The following is a 16,424-nucleotide window of genomic DNA, read 5'->3' as shown; positions in this document are numbered from 1 at the left end:
GTAACAGCAATTTGTGTCTTGTTAAACTAACACATTTACGACTTGCTAAACTAATATCACATTTACGGCTTGCCAAACCATGACACGATCTATGACCACGGTCGTATAAATCACAGTGGTCCTACATGTTAACTATGGCCACGAACGTACTTCACCTAAGATGACCCCTACAATCATTTTGCGTCACCACTCTCGTCAGAGGGTATGGCGTCATCCACAGGGAGTGATCCTCTCATGTCTTTTTAGGTCAGATGGGGGAGAAATAGAAATCCCTCAGAGATAAAAAGCCTAACAAAACACTTTATACATTATGCATGCCAATATTAATACATGTTTCTCATGTCTGTACATCATTTCATACTTAATCATTTTTCTACCATATTGCATCACATATTAATACTTATTTCATCTAAATTATACATGCAAATTAACAAGTTCATGCACGATCATAGAACATCCGTTAACATGTGTAATTACTTAGTTTAGGCATAGCACTTAACCATGATTTCACTAATTTAAACTTTATTAATTTTACTCTAGAAATGCTCCTTACGATGTTTAAAAGTAAATACTGAATTCCTTACCGAAACCTCGATGTTTTCTATGCTTTTTCTTCTTCTTCTCCTCTCCGTCTCTCTCTAAAGCTCTTGGTGGATGGAAGAATGAAAATGGATGTGATAGAGAAATGGTGAAGGGGCAGTCACTATTTATAGAAAATGAGGACCATCGAATTTTCACCAAGTGGCAAAATATGGTGAGGAGAGAGAAAGTTAATGGGCAAGGTGTGATGTGATGACTGACGGATGTGACCAATGGATGGACGATGCAACATGATAGTGGCACAAAAATTAGAGGCATGCCACCCAAATAGAGATGACACGTCACCCAAGCGAGCAGAGCCTGCGCGAGATCCGTTCGAAGAACACGAGGACGAGTTAAAGTAATCAGCTTCCCAATATTGGGAGGCTGATTACTTCAATTGAGATAATGAAAAATCATTTTGTTTTTTTAGTTGGAACTTTAGGTGGTTCCCGAAAAAAGATAGCGAAAAAAATGATCCCTAAAGTCGATACTAAGTGGAATGTATAAAACAATGCTTCTATAAATTCGATTGTGGTTTACAATTATAGCTTCCATACCTGTTTTGTTTATTTGAGATGATCCCCCAGATAACGAAAGAACAAGAGTCAAAGAAAAGGTAGTGATTTAAATCAAGATTTCTCCAGTACCTATGTCAAATCGCAAACAGAAAATAGAAGCAAAAAATAACGAAGCAGTGTTGCATCAGACTACTTGTCTTCTTGTAATTGGATCTCCAAGTTTTTGGAATGCTCTAAATTCCACCTGAGCATCTAAATTTGGATCAATACCAGCAAAAACATCTCTGAATAGAGCACCATGCCAAATGTGTTCGAAGAGAAGAGCAGAGCAAATGAAGCATGCCCAAAAGTAAACCAACCTCTTGGACTGCTACGAAAAATACCGTCAGATTTCAAAATAGCACGATCTAATTCAAAAATTTCACCCAATTGAGCGCGTCTAGCATATTTTTTGATAGTCGTAGGATCGCTATAACTCACTCCATTAATTTCACTGTCATAGAACTCAACAGTTACGCCTACTTATTCAACACTATATTTTAATTCTGCCCTTCTAAAAGGAGCATCGGCTCTAACAATTCCATCTCTGTCTACCAAAACAACAAGAAATGTTTCAAAAAAAGTAGGCATACGACGTACAAAAAGTTCAAGCCCTTCTTTATCTCTAAAGATAGGGTGTCCTAACCACCCAACAGCTATTCCATCCTCGTTGTCTATTGAACCCACTTTGAATAATCACCCTTTCACCGGATTATTGCCAATGTAATCATAAAAAGCTAATTTTTTAGGAATTTTAGACCAAGCTTCTGATAAACTTTGATTTTCGGCTAGCCCAGCACTAACTCTTCAATATATTTCTTGCTAGAAGTATCCTTGATCCCATTGATAATGAGTATGACTAATTAATTTGATGGGGGTAGTTGTTGAACCATACCACATAGTTCCAGCAACAACAAAAGTTGCAAAAAAGATAGCAGCGATACTACTGGAAATGATGGTCTCAATATTTCCCATTCGTAATCCTTTGTATAGACGTTGGGGCGGACGGACACTAAGATGGAATAAGCTCGCTACTATGCCCAATGTCCCTGTTGCAATATGATGAGAGGCTATTCCTCCTGGAACAAAAGGATCAAAACCTTCTACGCCCCACGCTGGATTTATAGGTTGTACCTTTCTGGTTAGTCCATAAGGGTCGGACACCCATATTCCAGGACCATATAATCCTGTTACATGAAATATGCCAAACCCAAAATAAGGCACTCTTAAAAGAAATAAATGAATTCTAAAGATCTTGGGCAAATCCAAAAAAGGTTTTCCTGTACGTTCATCAAAAAATATTTCTAGATCCCAATACACCCAATGCCAAATAGCTGTCAAGAAGCACAAGCCAGAAAACACGATATGCGCTCCGGCTACACCTTCATAACTCCAAAAACTCATATTCGTTATAGTCCCTCCTGTAATACTCCAACCGCCCCATGAATTAGTTATTCCTAAACGAGTCATGAAGGGTATAACAAACATACCTTGTCTCCACATTGGATCAAGAACGAGGTCAGAGGGATCAAAAACTGTTAATTCATATAGAGCCATAGAACTGGCTCAACTAGCAACTAAAGCTGTATGCATTATATGAACAGAAAGTAAACGGCCAGGATCATCAATATGACAGTATGAAGATGATACCAAGGTAAACCCATGAAAATACCCCTTTATCAACGAAAAATAGACATGATGTAACTTTATTGCATTGAAAAAAAACTATACTACCGCCCTCCTCCCTTTCAGTGTATTATTAGGGAGAAAGGATTAATATTTGCTCTATTCTTTTAGTAATAATGGAACAATTCTGTTGAACGGAAAAAAGAGAAGCAGATCTATTCTATATCCGATAAGTACCAAGACGCAATGGGGGTTAACCCTATTTTCTATGAACGAACCTATTCATATTTGTTCATCATTTAAAGGACCTATTCGTAAAAATTTTCCTTTATTTTATTCATTCTGTCTTTCTTTACCTTTATTTATTTTATTTTCTATTTTATAACCTTATTCAATCTATGTATAAAATAGAATAAATAATAAATAAAGTATGATAAAGGCCAATATTATTATATTAAGACAATAAACCCATTGTTACGCTTCCACATCAAAGTGAAATAGAGTAGTTAATTCTTTTTTCTTTCATTTGATGCCTATTAGTGTTCCAAAAGTGCCTTTTCGAAGTCCTGGAGAGGAAGATGCATCTTGGGTTGACATATAGTGCGACTTGTAAGATATATTGGGCCATATGGGATTTCTCCATTCTCTCTCCTGATCGAGACATCCTCTGTTTTTGCCCCAAAAAAATTGATTGAATTGTCAAGAATTTGTAGCGTGAAGTGCAATGAAGTGGAATTAGATCCATTTTTTGAGGGGGTATTCAGATTAATATTATCAATTAGAATGATTTATGGTTGAATTGGTTGGACCAATAAAATGAAGTATCCAGGCTCTGTTTAGCAAAAACCAAATTGGTAATATATCGATGATTACCACTTATATCATAAATGACTCTATTTAGAAATAAATTCTAAATAGGAGTGATCTCAACTGTTAATCAGTCGAATAAGAATAATACGATTAATACGTTGAATGTTTAATGGAAGACATGAAAGAAATGAATTGAAAAAAAAGGAAGTCATAGAAAAAGACGCAGTATTTGATTGATTTTTCCTATATGTGCAAATCTTAATCGGGTAGATCTTTACTCGGAGTAGAGCCTAAACCTAAAAATATTGAATAAAAAAAAGAAGAAGCCTATTCAGGAACAAGAAAACGCATCGTGATTTGGATTTTATCTCGATGCAAAAAAACCTCAATGAGAAGTTAGTTCGATAAGCTTTTTTATATTATAGGATTATAGAAAAAGGCCCAAAAATCATATTTCTTTAAAAACGAAAGAAAAAAGGCTCTTTCTTAGAAGTTATAAAAAGTCTACTATGAAATATGAAAAAAGCAAGAGGGCTGGAATCTACGCATTGATTTTGTTCACAATTTTTGGCGAACCGTATGCATCAAAGGGTGCCTGTACGGCTCCTAAGGATATAGTTTGATTTTATCCTAACCAACTGACTTTATTGAGAAAAATTACTTTTTTTAGGCCAAGAGGTTGATAACGAAATCTCAAATCAACTTATTGGTCTTATGGTATATCTCAGTATAGAGAGTGATACCAAAGATCTTTATTTGTTTATAAACTCTCCTGGTGGATGGGTAATACCTGGAGTGGCTATTTATTATACTATGCAATTTGTGCAACCAAATGCACAGACAGTATGCATGGGATTGGCTACTTCAATGGGATCTTTTATCCTAGTCGGACGAGAAATTACTAGATGTCTAGCATTCCCTCACGCCTGACACCAATGATTTTTTTTTATTTGCAAGAAAAAAAAAGAAGACTATGCCTTCGCCATATGAAATATGAATTAATAAGTAATAATAGCATGGCACTTTGAATTCGATATGAATTGTTTTTTCAAAATATTAGATTATGTATCGAAAGAGTAGTATGAGATAAAGGGTATTTCTAATTTTCTCTTAGCTAATTTTATCTTAGTTACTTATCGGGGGCCCATTTCAGCATCACAAACTTTTTTTTCACACCGGAAGGCTACGAATAATATTTATGTTATGAAAAAGTACAAAAAAAGAAACTTTGGGATTGCTGAATAACTGACGAAATAAATATATAAAGCAATAAAGCAACAGGGCCATCATAGTATTTTTTTAACTCCTCCAAAAAAAGAAGGGTGGTAATTGGATCATTTATTGATCTGGGTCTAATAGACCCTATATTTTCTCTTTCTTCAATGAAAGGTAAAAACGTGAATTCCATTGTAGAGCCGTATGCAATGCACAAGAAATGCCGTACGGTTGTTCAATTCTCTCTCTTTTTTTTCATTATTTGTTATCTCGCCTCCTCGCTTCATCGGGTGAGATAGAAGAACCATTCTCTCATCAAGGTAATGATCCATCAACCCACTAGTTCTTTTTATAAGGCACAAGTGGGAGAATTTATCCTAGAAGTAGAAGAACTACTAAAACTTTGCAAAACCCTCACAAGGGTTTATATACAAAGAACGGACAAGCCCTTATGGGTTGTATCTTAAGACATGGAAAGGGATGTTTTTATGTTAACAACAGAAGCCCAAGCTTATGGAATTATTGATCTTATATAATTCAATAAAAAATAGCATTGATTTCACGTAAATCCACAATTTAAGATTTTAACATTTTAAGGGTTTAGTTAAATATTCGATTAAACGTTTAATAGAATATTTAATAGAAGTAATTCAGAATCATCCGATTAGGATCAATCTAAACCAGCCCATTATACATATGATTCAGCATGCCAACTATTAAACAACTTATTAGAAATACATGACAACCAATCAGAAATGCCACGAAATCCCCTGCTCTTGGGGGATGTCCTCAGCGCCGAGGAACGTGTACTAGGGTGTATGTGCGACTCGTTCAGGTTAGATCATGGCTGAGACAAAAGAAAGGAAACTCTTTTGTCAGTATCAATGATCAGTACCAGTGAATAAAATAGAATGGAGGAATTATATTCACTATCTAAAAACTAAAAAGGATCGATATATCATATCCTTCTATTGTGTATCAAACTTATGGTTTCCATTGGTGCAAATCCAATCACCTAAATTTTGGAGAAAAAATCCCCCATTGGTAACAAACAGTTATCCATTAAGTGGGGGAAATCCTATTTTTTTTAAATAAACAAAAAGATTATTCTTCTACTCTTGTAAGAACGGACTAACAGGGTCAGCTAATCTTCATAATTAAATACCGTTACTGTATAAAGATAAAGTAGATCTCGTTGTGAAAGACAAGATCTATTACTGGAAAATTCATGGGTAGAGCCAAAAAGTGTGAACTGTTCAAGTTACCAATAGTATTGATTAATTGAAGGAAGAGCTCCGGTGTATAGAGTGGACCTCACCGTTTAAGAAGTAACCATAGAAATGATGGAACCCACCCTTTATTTATCATTTCGATTTACTACCTTTCTTAGTTATTAGACCTTTTATGATATCAAGTATCAATATAATTTCTAATTTCAAGGAAAAATGCTTAGAAATAGAAAAAAAAGAAGATAAAATCGTGGGGGGGAAGGTTAGAGGAGCAAAAGCCATTGGAATTTTTATTTTATACATTGGAAGAATCCGTTTTGTTATTAATAGACTAGTAAGAGGGAAAAGGATAACTACAAGAAAGAATTAGTTATTCATCAAAGTTTCATTTATTCAATGACCAGAATTAAACGCGAATATATAGCTCGGAGACGTAGAACAAAAATTCGTTTATTTGCATCAAGCTTTCGAGGGGCTCATTCATGACTTACTCGAACTATTACTCAACAGAGAATAAGAACTTTGGTTTCAGCTCATCGAGATAGAGGTAGGAAAAAAATAGATTTTCGTCGTTTGTGGATCACTCGAATAAATGCAGTAATTCGTGGGGGTGGGGTATCCTATAGTTATAATAGATTCATATACAATCTGTACAAGAAGCAGATGCTTCTTAATCCTAAAATACTTGCACAAATAGCTATATCAAATAGGAGTTGTCTTTATACCATTTTTAATGAAATTCGAAAATAAGGAGATTGGAAGGAATCCATGGAATGTTTTAAATGGAGTTCCGGGGAGAATGAGCTTGGGGAAGGTAGAGTAGAAATTAGTATGATAAAATAGAAAGTCGTTAAAGAAAAATGAGCAAATATGCTCAATAAAAAAAATTATTCTTCTTCGACGATTCTTTTATTTTATTTTTTCCTTACGACAGACACGACAATCAAACTTTGATTCTCTAATTTTTTGAACAAAACATTAATATTAATCCACCCCTGAGTTCGGATTGGAATTTTGATTCAATTCAAGAATAAGACTATTTATTTCTGGTTCTAAGATCAGTAGTTTTAATGGTCGACTCACTTCCTTCAAATTGTATCTTATTATTAAGAAAAAGTAACGAAGATAAAATACGAGCTTGTTTTATAGCAATAGTAATTAATCGTTGTTGTTTTAAGGTCAATCTATTCACCCAACTAGATAATATTTTTCCTTGTTCACTAATAAATCGACTAATTAAACTCATGTTTCTATAATCAATTCAATCCCCCGATTGAATCAGGGGCAAACACCTAGGAAAGGGTCGCTTGGATTTATCCATGATTTGTTTATTCCTTATTTCGAAAATCTTATTTTGATTTCGATCGGATTAAAAAAAAAATTATTTATATATTTATATTATATAGTTTATATATATAATTTATATAATTTGAAATTTATCATATAATTAATAAATATAAAAAGGATTTTGTTTGTTTCTATTTATTTATTTGATTTATTTCTATTTAAATATATTTAATAATATATACCTGATGTTATCTTTTTCATGTTCCTTGGAAAATTGACATACAAGCACTTGATTCGATCTATTTCTTTATCTCCCCATGAATTGTATGTTTGTAAAAATAGGGATAGAATTTCCTCAATTCCAATCGACTGGGCGTATTGTGTCGATTTTTTTGAGTAATATATCTGGAAATGCCCGTTAATTCCTTATTAACACCGTTTTGAACACAACTGGTACATTCCAAAATAATCGTTACTCGGGCATCTTTACCCTTGGCCATAAACCTCCTTTGGATTTTTGATTCACCCCAATCTTCTATTTTCCGATCCAAAGTGAAGAAGAAAGGAACGAAAAAAAGAGAAGTTGCTAACTCAAAATCAAATTATGAAATATTTCATTGGAATTAATATTAATATAGAAGATAGAAATTAAATAAAAATAATAAAATAATAAAGTAATAATAAGTAATACAATAATTTTAATTTTTTCTAACTATTTTTAGAATTGTTGCACAGTATTTTAGTATCTTGTAAAATATGCTACTGTTGTCCTAGCCACATTTCTGTTTTCACTTTATTAGAAATTTAGCTCTATTAGTAATTTAATTGGATCCTGAACCCTAGTTTTGCTTAGGTTGAATCCTTTTTTTCTTTCTCTTCCTCCCCTTCCTTATTCTACCTAATTCTAAAATAAAAAAGGGGGGGGGGGGGGGGATTGGTTACAGATATTTGATTGTATCTCTAAATTTCTTAACCCCTTACCATGTCAATAACTAGAATGAAAAAAAGGGGAATGTCAATGCATCTGGAAATAAACGATTAATCTCGATCAATAAATCTACTAAAGAACCAAACCATAGAGTACTTAGTACCGGTGCTATGGAAAGATATGTTTTTAGATCACGCACTTAAAATCCTCCTTCTTTCTTCTTTATTGTATTACATTATGGTAATACATATATAATCAGATGTATATGTAGTTAAGGACTACTTGTATACTTGTATTTTTACGCGAAATCCCCAATCCCTAATTCAAAATTCAAATTGAAATGTACAACGATTTGATAGATAAGATTTTCCTTTTCTTAAAACAGAAAAATACGCCACTTTCCACCTGAAAATAGAATTGAGAGAATTCCCACGAAAAATATTCATTTATTATTTATTATATGTTTGTTATATAATATGAGACAAAAAAAAAGAAGAAATGAGCAAAGAAATTTTGTATATCAATAGAGAAAATAAGGATATGGAAGACAAGACAGGGATTCTCTACAATGACACTGTAGACCAATTGAAAGGGATGTAGCACAGCTTGGTAGCGTGTTTGTTTTGGGTACAAAATGTCACAGGTTCAAATCCTGTCATCCCTACCTATTACTTCTCCTCTGAGCAGTAACGAGGGATCAATTTTAGATCGATTAAATAAAATTCAAATCGGACATACATTATTTTTGAATTTTATGATATCTTATATAATAATATAAGCGTACAAAATGTATTGGGGTTAAAAAAAAAAAGAATACTCATCTTTATATTTATAGTCTTATCTATTGTGATAAGAAGGCGCTCTTAGTTTAGTTCGGTAGAATGTGGGTCTCCAAAACCCAATGTCGTAGGTTCAAATCCGACAGAGCATGATTCTGCTCTCATTTGTTAGGTCGAAAGGAAGGTTGAACTCAAATAATTGAACAGCAATCTAAATCTGAATTTGACCTCCCATGAATTAAAGAAAGGAGGAGGGGAGGTCAGTCGAAACAAAAAAAAAGAGATTTTAATTAATCAAAGGTCCAATTGATCACCAGGTCTATATTGTAAATATGCAGTTACGAATAATCCAGCCAAAGTAATAGGATTTAGACCTACGATGATTCCAAAAATGAAAAACTTCAATCATTTCTAATATTTTTTTAAAAGAGGAAAAAGAGAGGTAATATCTATCCCTAAATAGAAATCTGTATTGCCCATGAATTTCAATGACCAATAATTGGTAATTAAGGTAATTACCACGTTAAAGTAAGGAACTATTCGAATATATGGAATACCACAAAAAGTTTTTTTTTTTTTAATAAACTATTCATTCACTTAATTTCAAATAAGCCGTATCTTGCTTAGACCAATAAATAGAGCTGAGGTTATAGTTAAAGCTACTAGTAGAAAACCGAAATAACTAGCTATAGTAGGCATGAAGGGGCTAAATGACCTCCTTACACAACTTTCTCTTCAGTGTGGTGAATTGATAAGCTAAGTAAGAAATAAATTTAAAAAATATCAATAGTCTTGACATTAAAACTATTAAAGATGATTTCACTTATAGTTAAACTCAACTTCAAGCTTAGAGACTTCAATAACTTGGTGAATTAATAAACCTAAGTAAGTAAAGAATCTCGAAAGCATCCACACTTAATTGGATCCAGACCTTCAGAACACAAGTATTGGTGATTTTGGTGAGTAATAGAGCTTTTATGATAGCTTTACCTAGGATTTTGGCCTAGTGGTGAATCAGAAGATGATAGTTGCTAAGGAGTGAGGAGTATCAAATTGAATAGGAGGATTTTTGTTTAGTTTTGACTATTTCTTTAACCCTCTGGATGGGTTTACGATGCTGTAACATTGGTTCTAATTAGTTAATGAATGAGGCTATTTAGTGTGTATGTATAGGTACCATTAGAACTCATACAATGCTAGTTTACACTAATTCTACTATTTGTATTGAATCACTGTTAAGTTACACATGATGCTCAATTTGACACTTTTCAAGTTTTTACTTTTTCTTATAGGAGACAATTAAAGCTAATATAGAGGGTAAATTGACATATGGATATATGTAAATTTAATACATATATAAATGGATACGCTCTTCCAATCTTTAAATTAAAATTTAGGATAATGGCATTAAGGAATAATATTTTCCTCAAAGAAAACCTCTATATAATCGAAATATCTCAAATAATTAATATTTTTATTAATATGAATATTATGCGTGTATCAGGAAAAATACGATAAATTATAAATATGTTGTTTAATTATTTCATTCAATTTATTTCGGGTTATAATAATTTATAGATATATAGAATAATCTATCTTTGTTCCCTATATTTTAAAAGACAAAAAAATTATAGTCACATATATACTACCAATTCAGAGCATTGATGAGAAGTATATGTGTTCACTTGCAACTAGCTCCTTTAAGCAGTTTGGACAGTATCTTGTTTAATTTGCTAAATATGTCATATTATTGTGATGTAATAGCAATTTTGTCTAAATAGCAAATAGAATAAGTATTTCTTTATACGTATACACACAGATATATAATCTTTAACTGTTTTTCGTTATTTATATGCACACCAGCATGCAATCTATAGCATATTGTAATTATCTTAAAGGTTGGAATCAGTAATGGATGATGGGGTGTTTTCTTCTAATTATTTTTTGAACATGACTTTGCCTTCTTCTTGTTTTCTCAATCTCTCTTGCAGTTGTTGGATGTATTGTTGACGGTACTTCTCGTTTGTTTATAGTGGTTAATTACAATTGATAAATTTTATTTCAATTTTTTTTAAAAAAAGTTAATCATCTTATAGGCAAATATGGATTGGCAGGAAATATATCTTTGATTTCTTTACGAGGTTTTCGGCTATTACATAAGTCAATACAAAAGTAATCATATATATTACTTTAATTATTATATTTTAAAATTAAATTACACTAATCGTTCCTTAACAGTATGTATAGTATTTCCTCTCTTTATAAAATATTTTGGATTCAAATTGTACATTCTCATATATTATCTTTAGGAGATCGTGCTAACTAATTAATTAAATGTATGAATTGTCACTATAGAGATTTAAATCCTAAATTTTATTTTCATTTTTTAGAATTAATATTTTTTTGAGAAGTAATATAGCTCTTAACAATAATGCGCAGATTTACAAAACCAGCCATAAGTTATGCCTATATGCAAAAACCAACCACCAGCATCATCTAAAATACATGAGACCTTAGAGTATGAAACAAGAGCATCATATAAAAAGTGACATAAGCAACCATAAAATAGTATACTCTACATTACACATCTAAAACAACTTATAGATTGTGAGAATTAGAGCAAGTGTTTTGTTGTGATTGGATGTCTATAAGCCCTAACGTTTTCTACATTTGTTTTTAGCTACATGTGCACTAAAAAGAAAAAAAACCAACTAAAAGTGAACATATTGTTGTGACTAAAACAAAGACTTTTACGGTTGAAATGCAAACTATCTTAATTAGAGGACTATATTGGAAATTTACCAAAAGCAATATCAATTTTCTATATGACAAAAATGGGATGCTTAGTACAAAGGATGGGTGACCTATTTATATGCAATTATTACTGCCTTAAGACAGGTAATTTCAAGTTTTTTTTCTCTCCCTCTCTCTCTCTATTTAACTAACCTCAAATATACAGGGAAAATTAATCAAATATTCCAGCAATCTTCCCGTTCATTTCATTTTTTTTACACACCTACACATATAAGAGAGTGTAGATATATACGTGCATTATAGTGCAGCATTAACTTTTAATTAAAAACGATGGTTGGGATTGAATGGTTTTATAAAAGTGCAACCATGCAATAATTCACTAATTAAATTTAGTAAGTTACATTACCTTTAATCATAAGATCATTCCATATGTCCTATTAAAAACATAACATTTCTAGATATGATTTGGGCAGTCCATTTGTAGTTTTAATCTAACCTTACATGGTATATTCAAAGTTCCACTTCAAATCCATTGCAAATAAATCTTCAACCCTTGTCTCATTCTATATATATACCATCTTGCTCTTTGGCCAGACACGACCAAATACCATGACTATAAAGAAGGTTAAACTTGCCAATATCACTAACAACTATGTTAGAAAAGCCACTTTCAAGAAAAGGAAGAAGGGATTGATGAAGAAAGTGAATGAACATGTAAAACATATGTGCTTATTGAGAACAAAACACAAATGTCCTTACTTGAGTTTTGCCATCTATACATGCTTTTTCAATATAAAACCATTATAGGCTCCCTCATTCTTTTTTCCGTTGAAGATATACATGAAAAGGGCACTCACATACACCAATGTATGGAGAGAAAATAGATGTATGTGATCTCATGTCTTTATTTTATATAAAGTTTATGTTTAAAAAAAACGTGATGGGTAGAGTAGAATTATAATTAACAAATCAGCCGAATTATTTCGAAAAAGAAAGAAAGCAATCTTATCATTAGTGTAGTAGATTTATTAGTTGCATGTATTTGATTGAAAGCAAAGATAAATAATTTTCTTCTTATTTTCCTTCTTTCATATGATTTATTATGTATTTTAAATATTTTTAGCATATATGATCTTCAAATGAATCTTTTTTTCAAAATAACTACTGATTGTTTACTACAGCTTCATGAAAAAAATATAAGTTTTGATATGTATAAAGAATGAAAAAGATGGAAGCCCGATTGCATATAGTAACTAAGTGTCTACTAAATGTATATAATTTGTTGTGATATAGAGACATATTTTGACTTTAATAATTGTAATTAAAATATTCTTCCATAAAGAAAAAATCAAATAAACATGCACTCTAATAATCATATTCTACATACTGCATACAAAATCAAATAATGTAGGAGAGAGTAGATATACAGATTGACTATAGTGAAACATTAGCTCTTAATTAAAAGGGACAGTCATTATTAAAGGAATTTTGTATAAGTGGAGCCCTGCAACAACTCACTAATTAAATTTTGTGAAACATTTCCTTAAATCAAAATATTTTTCCATATTCCATATTAAAGACAGCATTCTGGAGATGATTTCGACACTCCACTTCCAGTTTTAGAATGCAGTACATCTAACCTCACATGGTATATTTAAAGTTTCACTCCCCATGTTTTACTAATATTCTTCAACCCTTGTTTCATTCTATATATACCCATTCCCTCTCTTAAGCCATATATAACAAAAGACCAAGAGTAGAAAGAAAGTTAAGTTTGCCTATATCACCTAATGACCCCACAAGAAAAACCACATTCAAGAAAAGGAAGAAGGGGCTGATGAAGAAAGTGAGCGAACATAGTAGTCTCTATGACATTAAAGCCTATGCATTCATTTACAGCCCCTATCACTCGCAACCAGAGGTTTGGCCTTCTCTTCTAAGAATCTAACGCGTGCTTCTTGACTTTCAAAGGATGCTCGAGACAGAGCAGAATAAGAAGATGATGAATCGAGATAGCTTTTTACACTAAAGGATCATCTAGAAAACTGACTAATTGAACAACTAGTGCAAGGATAATTGTGAGAAGGAGATCATGTAGGTCATGCTCCAAAGTCTTATTGGGATTTCCCTCCACCAACTCAACCTCATTGATCTCAACGATTTGGGTTGGCTCATCGAACAACACCTTAAAGAAATCCAGAATAGGATAAAAACACTTAGCAAGTCACTTCAGCCTTGGCGGACCACCAGATGGAGTCATAAAGGGTCCTTGGGAGATGTCAGCTTAAATCAAGGAGGATTCTCTGGCGTAGGAGCTGCAACATCCGCATGTGTGGTTCGTTGAGCATGAACTCGTAAGTACAACAACAGTTTTATGTAGGGTTTGCTAGCGGGGAACAGGCGAAGATGATGGTGCCATTCACGAATAAGAACAACCAGAATAATGGACTGATATGGTCCAACAGGTTTAATTACCCTCAGGAATCGAGTATTAGGATGTTTAGTTTTTAATTTTTTTTAAGTTGTTGGAGATGTACTTTAAATAACCGATTATAATCCACCATATAGATAGGTTGTAAGACCTATAGTCATTGTCTTAATAGTTATATCATGATAATAGTTGTAGTTGTTGTCGTCATAGTCGTGCGGGCATGTTCATGGCACTGCGATCCGTGCTGGTGTGCATTTGCACATTGGGTCTATGTGTGGGAGTGCCACTACACTCCAAGTAGCTGGCAGCAAGCCTTGCGCGTCGTGTTGACCTAGTAGGCTTCTACGAATGCTGAGGTGTCTTCGCATATGTGTTCCCCATACTGCAGATGCGGGTAGGAGGGTAAATTCCCTCGAGCACAAGGTAAAATAAATAAATAAAATCTATAATTCGATAAGCTAAGTAAATTTTTGACAAATTGGTATTTTTAAAATATTGGTATAAATTGGAAATTTGGTATAGCAAAAAACGATGTGGTTAATTTAAAAGAATAAATTTAATAAAATTAATAAAATCTTAAAATTCTAAGAATAATTTTATAAATTAAAAACTCATAAGAAAAAAATTGTAAATCTATAAATAATTATAAAAGGATGAGAATTAACATTTAAAAAAACTTGAAATTAAAAGACTAAAGGAAAAATAAAACAAGAATAAAAAATCTAAAAAGTTAACAAATAAAATAAAGAGTCAAAATTTAACAAACACAAAATCTAGTTAAATCTGGTTTACCATATTTCTTTTGAGGGAAATTTGGTTTTGATTATTTGTTCCAAAACTGCTAGAATATGGGTGCCAGTTTTGGTCCCTTAACGAAACAGTAGTTCAGTTGTCCTTGAGACTCTGAATGATTTAATATTCATGCTCTAGGGCTCAAGGGCATGAATGATGGCAACCTGAGAGACCTGAGACAGTTATATTTGTATTTAATATTTGTGAATCCATGTTTGTATCTATTTAATAACAAGGCATGACTAATTGATATCCCGTTTGCCCTCTCTAGAAATAGGTGTAAGGGGCTACGCATGTAGGTTTGCAATCAGTGTAATATAAATTAGATAATAAATTAGTATTAAAAACATTGTGTCAAAAGATGAGTTTCATCCTGCGTGCGTGAGTTGTGTAAACCCATTGAATACAGTATTGAGCGTCTTCATGAGGATTTGTATGAATTCGACATTTAATTTGGATATGAATATTTGGCGATAACTTTTGATTTGAATTTGTTAATTGAAATTATAATTAATTTTTTATTAAATGTGCATTAATGAATATTTTAAAATGTATTTGTGTTTCATTATTTCTATTTATCTTACTGAGTATTAGAACTCACCCATATCAAATCCCCCCTTAGATGTAGGTTAGGAAAAAAATTATGGTTCACCCCTGTTTAGATTCCCTTCAAGAGGAATAGTTTGGAGCAGACTTTGTATTTTATTTTAAACTTTGAGGCTAGTTTTTGTAATTATGCTTTCTAACATTTTGTATTCTAAAAGGTAGATAGCATGATTGCCTCAGGATACAGTCTTTTGTAAGTTTTGTATGGAATCTATACTTCTGCTGCAATGTAAATATCTACTTTATGTTTGCTCATTTGGATGTTGGTGCCCTATTTGGCATTAGGACGTCACATTTCTTTTCTTTTCTTTTCATTTATACACAATGGAGCAAGGATAGAAGCATTATTGATGTAGTATATGTAAAAATTCAGTCTAGTTAAGATGAAGATGAAGCTACCTAGCTCCGTCCATTTTTTTATATTTAAAATGAGATTTTTGGATAAAATTTAATAGATATGGATACGATTTTTGTATCTTGGAATTAAAATTTGGGATAGTGGCATTAACAGGTAGTGTTTTCCTCAAAGAAAGTCCCACTATAATCATAACATCTAAAACAATTAATATTTTGATTAATATGAATATTATACACGTATTTGGCAAAATACATTAAATTAAATCATAAATCAGCTTCTAACTAATTAATAGATATGTAGAATAATCTATTTTTTTCTCTATATTTTGTAGAACAAAAAAATTATACTCACACATATACTACCAATTTAGAGTGTTGATGAGAAGTACATGTGTACACTTGCTACTAGCTCCTTTAAGTAATTTAGAGAGTATCTTGTATAATTTACTAAATATGTGATATTATTGCGAT

At 32.2% G+C, this 16,424-nt stretch overlaps 2 non-coding genes across 2 annotated transcripts; both read left to right on the top strand.

Annotated features, from left to right (window-relative positions):
• The first annotated feature begins 8,824 nt into the window (after positions 1-8,824).
• Positions 8,825-8,898, top strand: TRNAP-UGG (transfer RNA proline (anticodon UGG)). The gene has a single exon. It is a non-coding gene; the product is annotated as a tRNA-Pro (tRNA).
• A 193-nt stretch (positions 8,899-9,091) lies between these two features.
• TRNAW-CCA (transfer RNA tryptophan (anticodon CCA)) lies at positions 9,092-9,165 on the top strand. The gene has a single exon. It is a non-coding gene; the product is annotated as a tRNA-Trp (tRNA).
• Positions 9,166-16,424: the final 7,259 nt, after the last annotated feature.

Source organism: Carica papaya, chromosome 2 (assembly GCF_054855325.1).
Source record: "Carica papaya isolate Zhongbai chromosome 2, ASM5485532v1, whole genome shotgun sequence".
NCBI lineage: Eukaryota > Viridiplantae > Streptophyta > Magnoliopsida > Brassicales > Caricaceae > Carica > Carica papaya.
The sequence above is the reverse complement of the archived record's forward strand: the minus strand, read 5'-3'. Positions and strand labels throughout refer to the sequence as shown.